Source organism: Pongo abelii, chromosome 4 (assembly GCF_028885655.2).
Source record: "Pongo abelii isolate AG06213 chromosome 4, NHGRI_mPonAbe1-v2.0_pri, whole genome shotgun sequence".
NCBI classification, from domain to species: domain Eukaryota; kingdom Metazoa; phylum Chordata; class Mammalia; order Primates; family Hominidae; genus Pongo; species Pongo abelii.
Window position 1 is genome coordinate 84,468,188 of NC_071989.2, and position 10,457 is coordinate 84,478,644.

At 41.9% G+C, this 10,457-nt stretch overlaps 1 pseudogene; it reads left to right on the plus strand.

Moving 5' to 3' along the window:
* The first annotated feature begins 6,331 nt into the window (after positions 1–6,331).
* Positions 6,332–6,411, plus strand: LOC112133637 (U6atac minor spliceosomal RNA; annotated as a pseudogene).
* Positions 6,412–10,457: the final 4,046 nt, after the last annotated feature.

Here is a 10,457-nt window from a genome sequence, read left to right on the forward strand (position 1 = left end):
AGCTAAAACATCTATTTCTTTAACATTAAATGACTGTCTTCCCCTAAATGACTTAGAGGAACCTTGTTTGTTTGCACAGTAGTAATGATTAGAAATGTTAAAATGTCAGCATTGAAAAAGGAGCAGGGTTTATTGACCTTTCATACATAATTCCAACACCAGCTGGTGAGACACCAGGGCTGAGACACTGGGGTGTTTAGTGTCAGCTCTTCAGCCACTTCCTATGCCCCCACAAGTTGAGCTTGGCACCAGTCAGCTTGTTTTTACAGATGTTGATTCAGTTTAGAAATAGCCATCTGGGCCCAAGACTATGCCTCACAGATGGTGATTCAGCTCAAGGGTTTCACAGACAAAGGTTGTCATACAGCTGGAGCACTTGGGGACTCCCTAGTTCAGAGCCCTAGAGAACGTAGAAAATTAGAAATGGAAAGGGCCTGTATTAGTTATCTATTCCGGAATAATGCATCACTCCAAAACTTAGTGGCTTAAAACAACAGTCATTTATTATCTCTCGTGGTTCCTATGGGTTAGATATTGCGAAGTATTCAGTGGGGTGGTTCTTTTTTTTATTATTATACTTTAAGTTTTAGGGTACATGTGCACGACGTGCAGGTTTGTTACATATGTATACATGTGCCACAGTGGGGTGGTTGTGTCTTGGGTTCTCTCATGATGGTGCAGTCAGATGGTGGCTGGAACCGGGTCACCTCTAGGGCTTCTTTACTCACACATCTGGTACCCAGACTGTGATGATCAAACATTTGAGGACTGAAACAGCTAGGGCTCCAGGGCATCTCCCTGTATGTGGTCTCTCCATGTGACCTCTCCAGCAGTGGCTTCCTGGTAGCTGGACTTCTTTCATGGGGGCTCAGGGTACCAAAGGCACATATCGCACGAGAGAGAAAACTCCAGGCTGAAGGCATTTTGCTTTTTCTTTTTAACTTAGCCTAAGAGGTCACATGGAAAGAGAATTAGCCTCTACCTTTTTGTGAGTAGAGTGTCAAAGAATTTGCAGACAAGTTTTAAAACCATGGCAGGACCTTAGAGACCTGATAGCTCCAGGGCTGGATGTCTTCCTTTGCCCCTCCTGTTCCTGTCTGTGCCCTCCTACCCGTTCTGTGCCCAGGAGGCTGAGTGACAGCTCCTCTCTGCTCTTGGTCCTGGGACACTGCATGCTTCCTTGCATTTTTCCTGCCACTGCCCACACCTTTGCAAACAGTCCTTTTATTCAACTCCTCAAATTACCCAATTTGAGACAGCATCTGTCTCCTGCAGTGATTCTGATGGTTACTCCCACGTCCTTCACCTTAGAGATGAGGAGAATGACCCCATGCTCCCAGCCAGGGGTCCAGGACTTGGGACACCCAATCCAGGGTCCTTTTGTTTCCATTCTATTAGCCAACACATGCAGAAACCAGAATGGGGCCTGAGGCAAAAGGAAAAGTCACGGACACAGTGTATTTATTTAAAACTTTGACATTTTTTTCAGCACGGATTTTTGCACTAATTTTTGTTTTATAACAGATGGCATTATAATATTATTTATCATGACTGAGTTTTTTTTGGCACCCCCTTAACTTTTGTGTCCCTGGGAGTCCCCTACTTGTCTCACCCTATCCCGGCCCCATCCCTCCAGCTTGCTCCCCACCTTGCGCTGCTACCACACTGCAGAGCTGGCTTGGGCTTTTAGAAGCGACCCAGGAATCCTTTCAGCACCTCCTCCTTTTCCTGAGGTTTTACCATTGAACTCTCATTGCCTGGTGGGTGCCACATCTTCGGATGCTGTCAGCAGCATTTTAGTGGTGATGAATCCCTAATTTGTAACTAGGTGGAAATAAAAGCTCCTTTATTCAATATTCTGTTGGGCACCTCCCAGGAGTGCCAGGTGTATGTGTGCCTGGTGCTCTGGAGGAAGATGGGTGAGATGCATGGTGGAACTTGGAGGCATTTGCATTTAAGGTGGAAAACAGACATATTAAAAGTTAGAATAAAATCTGACAAAGGCTCTTCAAGCTATATAAAAAATACTGAGTACACAACTAAATCTGTTGTTCAGAGTTTGTTCAAAGAAGGAAGGAGGGTGGGTAGGAAGGGGTAGGCTGGCAGAGAGGAAGAGCAGGCTGGCTGCTGGCAGGTCCCACCTAGGTGAGGTTAGGAGGCACCACAGATAACTAAACACCGGCTAGCTTGCAGTTTTCTCTTCTGCTGTCCTTATTTAGATCCTCTTCTGTCACTGCACGTAGCTGGCAGACTTTTCTCTTTTAGATCTATTCTAAGGCACTAAGGAATGAGGCTCTTTACACTTCATTTCTCTGCTGTCAGGGAAGAGGCTGATGTTACGTGCCCATGCGTCACCACTACTTAACGACAGACACACCAACGGTTCTGGACCTGGCAGTACTTTTCCCTTTGATGCAGGCAGTGAGGGATGTTAAATGGCATTTCATTATGATCTACTGGCTAGATGTTAGTCATGGCATATTTTAGAGTAAGGCTGAAGGGAGTTGTAGGGAAAAGAAAGAGAGCTCAGACTGTTATTGTGTCTACGTAGAAAAGGAAGACATAAGAAACTCCATTTTGACCTGTACTCTGAACAATTGCTTTGCCCTGAGATGCTGTTAATCTGTAACTTTGCCCCAACCTTGAGCTCACAGAAACATGTGTTGTGTGGAATCAAGGTTTAAGGGATCTAGGGCTGTGCAGGATGTGCCTTGTTAACAAAATGTTTACAGGCAGTATGCTTGGTAAAAGTCATCGCCATTCTCCATTCTCCATAAACCAGGGGCACAATGCACTGCGGAAAGCCGCAGGGACCTCTGCCCTGGAAAGCCGGGTATTGTCCAAGGTTTCTTCCCATGTGATAGCCTGAGATATGGCCTCATGGGATGGGAAAGACCTGAACGTCCCCCAGCCTGACACCCGTGAAGGGTCTGTGCTGAGGAGGATTAGCAAAAGAGGAAGGCCTCTTGCAGTTGAGATAAGAGGAAGGCCTCTGTCTCCTGCCTGCCCCTGGGAACATACTGTCTCGGTATAAAACCTGATTGTACATTTGTTCTATTCTGAGATAGGAGAAAAACCGCCCTGTGGCGGGAGGCGAGACATGTTGGCAGCAATGCTGCTCTGCTACTCTTTACTCCACTGAGATGTTTGGGTGGAGAGAAGCATAAATCTGGCCTACATGCACATCCAGGCATAGTACCTTCCCTTGAACTTATTTGTGACACAGATTCCTTTGCTCACATGTTTTCTCGCTGACCTTCTCCCCACTGTCATCCTGCTTTCCTACTGCATTCCTCTTGCTGAGACAGTGAAAATAGTAATCAATAAATACTGAGGAAACCCAGAGACTGGTGCCGGTGCAGGTCCTCTGTATGCTAAGCACCGGTCTCCTAGGCCCGCTGTTCTTTCTCTATACTTTGTCTCTGTGTCTTATTTCTTTTCTCAGTCTCTCGTCCCACCCGACGAGAAATACCCACAGGTGTGGAGGGGCAGGCCACCCCTTCAGGAGTTGAGGTATTCCAAAGGCCATTGTGCAAACAAGAACAATCCCCAATCTCCTTCACAGTTATCCATCTGCAGGCATCTTGCTTTAGGCTGCACCATCTCATTTTTTTGCTGCTAGTCTAGTCATTTGGTTAGTTTCCAAGGCTATTGTCTGTGAAGGACTGACTACCCGGCTGGACACAGGGATCTCTTTAGTCTGGACTTTGTTTCTGACTCACTGCGATAATCTGGGTAGATAGATCACTTAATCTCTCACCCTTCCCTCCCATCATTACTCTTTAAAAGCCTTCTCGCCAAATCACCACTTTCTTATTCCCAGTGTTCCTAGGCCTTAATAGATGATGTCATTCAACAATCCTTGATATGGGATCAAAATATTACTTCTTTTGGGCAGTTCCTAATTATTTTATTTTCTGTTTCTGCTTTATAACTTCCAGTTCCCCCTTTCTTCAATCTTCTGAATTTCACTACAGTCTACATTTCAGCTCTTCTCTCTGATGCAGCAAAACTACTATATTATGGTGCATAATCTTTAATGGGACCCATTCCTAGCTAATCTTTTGAAACGCAGTTCTGTAATTATATTTTAACTTAGTTCTCTCTTTTTCTAACTGTGGCTTTTAAAGTCTATTAATGTTCTAATATGAAGTCATTCGTTCTAATTTAATAATATGAAAAACATATCCTAGGCATGCACTCATATAAAACTATTATTATTAGGAGTAAAACCCTAGGGATAAAGACATATAATATGGTTGGTATAATTCAATAACAGCTACCATTTAAATACATTCTCTATGTATTATATATATTATAGTATTTGATCCCTACAATAATCCTTAGTATATATCACCATTTCACATGTGAGAAAATGTACAATCAAAGACATTGAATCGAGGTGGGCCTTTGTTTTGTTTTGTTTAACTCTTTTGCGGAAACCTATTGTTTTGTGGATTTAGCATCCCTTCTTCTGAAAACTGCTTCTCCCTTCTCTATCCCTATGGATGCATTGAGAACAGTCCTGTTACGACAAGATCCTACCCCCTGGCCTCTGGGCCTCGTCCTACAATTTTGTGAAGCACATTAGTTTATGTTATTTTTATTTGTCTAACAGTAACATGTAAAACTTAGAATTGTTGGTGGCCTGTTTACCAGCACAGGGACTGCAGATGTCAGTAAAGTCAGCTAGCAGACAGAGAGACTGGGGAGTGGCATTCACGCTCCTGCCTTTAATCCCCCACGTCCTGGCCCCCCCATGTATTCTGGAAGAAGTCTTCGTGTCCTGATAAAAAATTTCCCTTTTGGCTTATGCTCAGGTTTGTTATCAGTCACTTGCAACCCTGAAAAGTCTGAACTTTTACCAACTGTTGATAATCATTTGGGTTGAAAATAGCTGGCACATTAGAATTTCATTCAAAAGCTGATTTATACTAGTTCCCCAAAGGCTATGTGCTTCGTTTCTTCCTTCCTGATCTCAAACACACATGAAAAATAAATCTTATCTATTAAAAACAGTTGCATTAAAGATAGCTAAATCCTTTTTTTACTGAAATAGAAAAACAATTATAAAATTCATATGAAACCTGAAAGACCTCATGTAGCCAAAACAATCTTGAGAAAGAAACAAAGCAGGAGGCACCACACTTCCTGATTTCAAAATATATCACAAATCTACAGTAGTTAAAACAATATGGTACAGGCATAAAGACAGACATATAGACCAATTGAGCAGAAGAGAGAGCCAGAAATAAATCCACACATACATGGTCAACTCATCTTCAGCAAGGGTGCCAAGAATATACAATGGGGAAAGGATAATCTGTTCAACAAATGGTGTTGGGAAAACTGGATATCCACGTGCAAAATAATAAAATTGAAACTTTACCTTAAATCTTACACAAAAATCAACTCAAAATGGATTAAAGACTTAAGCGTAAGACCTGAAACTATAAAACTCCTAGAAGAAAACAGGAAAAAGCATCATGACATTGGTCTTGGCAATGATTTAATGGATATGACACCATAAGCATAGGCAACAAAAGCAAAAATAGGCTAGTGGGGCTACATCAAACCAAAAAGCTTCTGCAGGCCGGGAGCCGTGGCTCACATCTGTAATCCCAGCACTTTGGGAGGCTGAGGCAGGTGGATCATTTGAGGTCAGAAGTTCAAAACCATCATGGCCAACAAGGTGACACCCCGTCTCTACTAAAAATACAAAAATTAGCTGGGTGTGGTGGTGCACACCTGTAATCCCAGCTACTGGGGAGGCTGAGGCAGGAGAATTGCTTGAATCTGGGAGGCGGAGGTTGCAGTGTCCTGAGATTATGCCACGGCACTCCAGCCTGGGAAACAGAGTGAGACTCTGTCTCTAAATAAATAAATAAATACATACATACGTAAATGGCTTCTGCACAGCAAAGGAAATGATCAACAGGGTGCAAAGGTAACCTACACAATGGGAGAAAAAACTTACAAACCATATATCTGATAAGTGGTTAATATCCAAAATATATAAGAAACTCCTACGACTCAGCAAAAAACCTACTAAGTCATTTTAAAAATGGGTTAAGGACTTGAATAGACATTTCTCCAAAGAAGACATACAAATGGCCAACCAGTATATGAAAAGATGCTCAATATCACCAAGATCAAGAAAATGCAAATCAAATCCACGATGAGATATCACCTCGAAACTGTTCAGATGGCTATCATCAAAAAGATACAAGATGATAAGTGCTGGCAGGGAGAAAAGGAAACCCTGGCCACCGTTAGACGGAATGGCAATTAGCACAGCCATTATGGACTTTCCTCAAAAAATTAAAATAGAGTATTGTATGAAAGGAGAGAAGGTTAACATTCCCCTTGACAAGAGGAACAGAAAATCAAATACCGCGTGTCCTCACTTATAAGTGGGAGCTAAATGATGAGAACAAACACATGGACACATAGAGGGAAATAACACATACTGGGGCCTATTGGAAGGTGGAGGGTGGGAGGAGGGAGAGGTTCGGGAAAAATAACTGATGGGTACTAGGCTTAATACCTGAGTGATGAAATAATCTGTACAACAAACCTCCATGACGCACGTTTACCTATGTGACAAACCTGCACATGTACTCCTGAAGTTAAAATAAAAGTTTTTAGGCCAGGCACAGTGGCTCACGCCTGTAATCTCAGCACTTTGGGAGGCCAAGGCGGGCGGATCATGAGGTCAGGAGATCGAGACCATCCTGACTAACACGGTGAAACCCCGTCTCTACTAAAAATACAAAAAAATTAGCCTGGCGTGGTGGCAGGTGCCTGTAGTCCCAGCTACTCGGGAGGCTGAGGCAGGAGAATGGCGTGGACCCAGGAGGCGGAGCTTGCAGTGAGCCAAGATCATGCCACGGCACTCCAGCCTGGGCAACAGAGCAAGACTCCATCTCAAAAAAAAAAAATGAAAAAATAAAAGGTTTTTATAAAAATAGAATGGTAATATGATTCAGCAAGCCCACTTCTGTGTATTTTTCCAAAAGAATTGAAATCAGTATGTTGAAGACATACCTGTACTCCCATGTTCGTTGCACCAGTATTCACAATAGCTAAGATGTGGCAACAACCTAAATGTTGATGAATGAATAAAGAAAATGTGGCATATACATATAATGGAATATTACTCAGTCTGAGAAAAGACGAAATCCTTGTCATATACTACAGCATGGATGAACCTTGAGGACATTATGCTAAGTGAAAGATGCCAGCCACAAAAGGGCAAATACTGTACGATTACACTTACATGAGGTATCTAAAATAGTGAGACTCGTAGAAGAGGACAGTAGAACGATGATTGCAGGGATTGGGAGGAGGGTAAAATGGGGAATCGCTAATAATGGGTATAAAGTTTCAGCTATGCAAGATGAATAAGTTCCAGAGATCTGTTGTACAACGTTGTGCCTATAGTTGATAATATTGTGTTGTGCACTTAAATATCTTTTAAGAGAGTAGATCTCGTGTTTTAACTCTTCTTACCACAATAAAATAAAAATAATAGCTACATTCATTCAAACAAATCATCTTGAAAGCAACGGAAAACTATTTGGTGGTTGTTGTTGCTGGCTACCTACAATGAGTTTTATTCAGTAGTCAGGGTTATTTCTTAAAGAACACAATGATATGTTCTATTTTCTAACATTTCAACTAATTCATTAGTCAGGAAAGGAAAAAGGAAGTTCATCTAAAGCATGGATTAGTGATGTTCTATGTTGACGTGATAAATAAAAGAAAAAATTTATTATCACAGGTCATATTACAACTTCTAACTTGCATGCAGAGGGATTTTGTGGTCACCCTGAAAACATGGCCTATAATGTGACTGTGACAGCCAAGTGCAGCCTGTGGAGGCTCTGCCATGAAGTGTCAGAAGCTCTCTGTGTGTGTCTCATCAGTCTAGGCACAATTTTAAATTCTGCACCTGCCCCCATGTCCATGGATTGAATATGGATCTGCTATTGTGTGGCCACCTTGGCCTTCAGGCTTAACATAGGTGACAATTTGCTCTGGGGCTTTGTGAAAGAAAAAATGTCTTATTCCTACCTAACAAAAAGACAGTATTAACCCTGCCTAACAATAGTCGAAGACCCAAAAAACACCTATCAGGGACTGTATAACATCAACACTGGAGAAGCTATCTGGAAAAATATGGAGAAAAACTGAAATATTTGAAAGTAATGGAGGTTAACATACAGGTAATTTCCCATCAGCATACTTGGGGACTCTGAGTTTACCCAGAACATATTTAAAAAAAAAATCCAGTTTGCTTGAACAAACAACTTTCAAATATTAAGCTAATTGTTTGAATGACCAAAGCAGTCCATGAAAATAATTTATCCTTAGTCTTCACACATAGGCCTACTTATTGCCCAGAAAATTTTTCTTCTGCCTAATCCAAATTACTATTCCATTTCTCTCACCTATTTTTAATACTTTCTCTCAGAGAGAATGGCTACCTGGCTTCTCCTTGTCTTCCAATTTAATCTTCTTAGTTTTCCTCCATAGGTTGTAGTTTCCATCTTTTAATTACCATTAGTTTTTTTTTTTTTTTTTTTTTAGAAAAGGTAGTTTCCACTGGCTTAGTAGATATTTACCAAACTGGTGAAAACTACACATTAATTTATCCACCTAGGATTTGGTGGGAATGAGGTCCATCTTGTACTATAATTTGTGGATTAAGTAAAATCAGATGCTATGCTATGATGTTTGTAAAATCAGTCACTATGTTAGTGCTCATTCATCCCAGCTCTTGCTGTGTGTGGTTCCTGAGGAGTGGGCATCATGACAGCAGGGTGGGAACATCACTGTTGTCCGTGCACGTGCATGCGTGCATGTGTGTGTGCACACGTGCATATGTGCATATGCTTGTAAAGGGGCTGGCTGGAGAAGAATGTCTCCTTGGTGATGCTAACAAAGCAACATTGAGCTGGAGTGACATCAGGTGCCAGACCCCCTAAGAGGTAAAGGCAGAGGTCTCCAAGGTGGGTGCTGGACTGAATTCTGGGAACAGGCCAAGGGCTGTGGCTACATCAATGGGAAAGAGAAGAGGGCCTGAGGCTCCCTTTAGGCACAAAAAGGATGGGAGATAGAGCTGAAGATAGCCTGGCATGTTTGAGGACAGCAAGTTGGGGTTAAGTTGTTTGTTTTTCTCCTCTTTTATTCCTCCCAGGTTTCTTTATAACCTTTTAAAAATTCAGGCATCTAAACAGCCCTTGGGATGAGAAGGACATGGTGGCCAGTGTCCATGAGCTTTAGGTACTCTTTTTCCTCTCACTGTCTATGGTCTGAGGACTGCTTACAAAGTTGGACTGTGGCAGGAAGGCCTCCTGATTAACCCAACAAAGAGGCCGCCTCTCCAGAGCTCAGAATTGTCCTGACATGAAAATAATCAAGTTCTGACACTGCCAGGATAATTACTGTTTAATTTCGAGTATTTTAAAACTGAAAATATAGCCATTCCTTCCTTTATTACTCTGTATTATCGTCTATTTGTAATAATTGTAATAACAATGCTTGGTGCAGAGACTGGAAAGGGGTAGGAAAGCCAATAGTGGAGCATCCTCATGTTTCCCACAATTTTGGACACAAAGAAGAAATTCTTTTCTCTCCTGATAAGCAGAGATAAGCTTATACTTATTTCTGGATCCCTAAGTCATCTTTTTAGCCCTGCAAATTTGCTGGTGAGCAGTTACAATAAAGCTTCCTGGCAGTTCTTTCTACCAGAGTGTTAAAGTAATCCAGTATTTGGCATGAAACGGAATGACTTAATCTCATCTCTCAGTGGTTCAGACGGATGCGAAGGTCATGGCTACAGCTACCTGGTCTAGGAGTGTATACATCATGTAAACCTTCAGGTCAAGTGATAGAGCTCAGCTAAAATCCAGAAGTCCACTGACACCAGAGTTAGTTTTCCATGAAAGAAATGCCTATAAGAAAATGGACCAGGATAAAGCAAAGAGTAAGGGGCAGGAAGAAAGCTTATAATTGCATTACTGCAATCTTCTGCAAAATCAGATTTCTGCTTCTGTTCCACCTCTCTTTAAAGCTGAAAATGCCTCAAGTTTCTTACTGAGAGGCATGAGTAATTGCATGAATACTAAATTCTTTGACAATTTCTAGCATGGTTTCATCCAAGGTTATGTGATGAGGCTGCATAATATAGGCTCTATGTGTTTGGCTATTTTATGCATGTATGTAACTTTGTCACTTTGGTTTGCAAAATGGAAAATTCCCTGAATGCCCACAGAAAAGTATAATGTAGCATTTGGCAGGTCAACAAAATGCCCTTCCTTATTCTTCGTCTCCGCCTCATTCTCCAACACTTTAGTGCACGAAGTTGTAGTGACTGAAATCATTCTTGGTGAATAATGCTGGGCCACGCTGAAAATTTGTGGCTGAGAGCTGGACCCTCGTCATCGCCACGT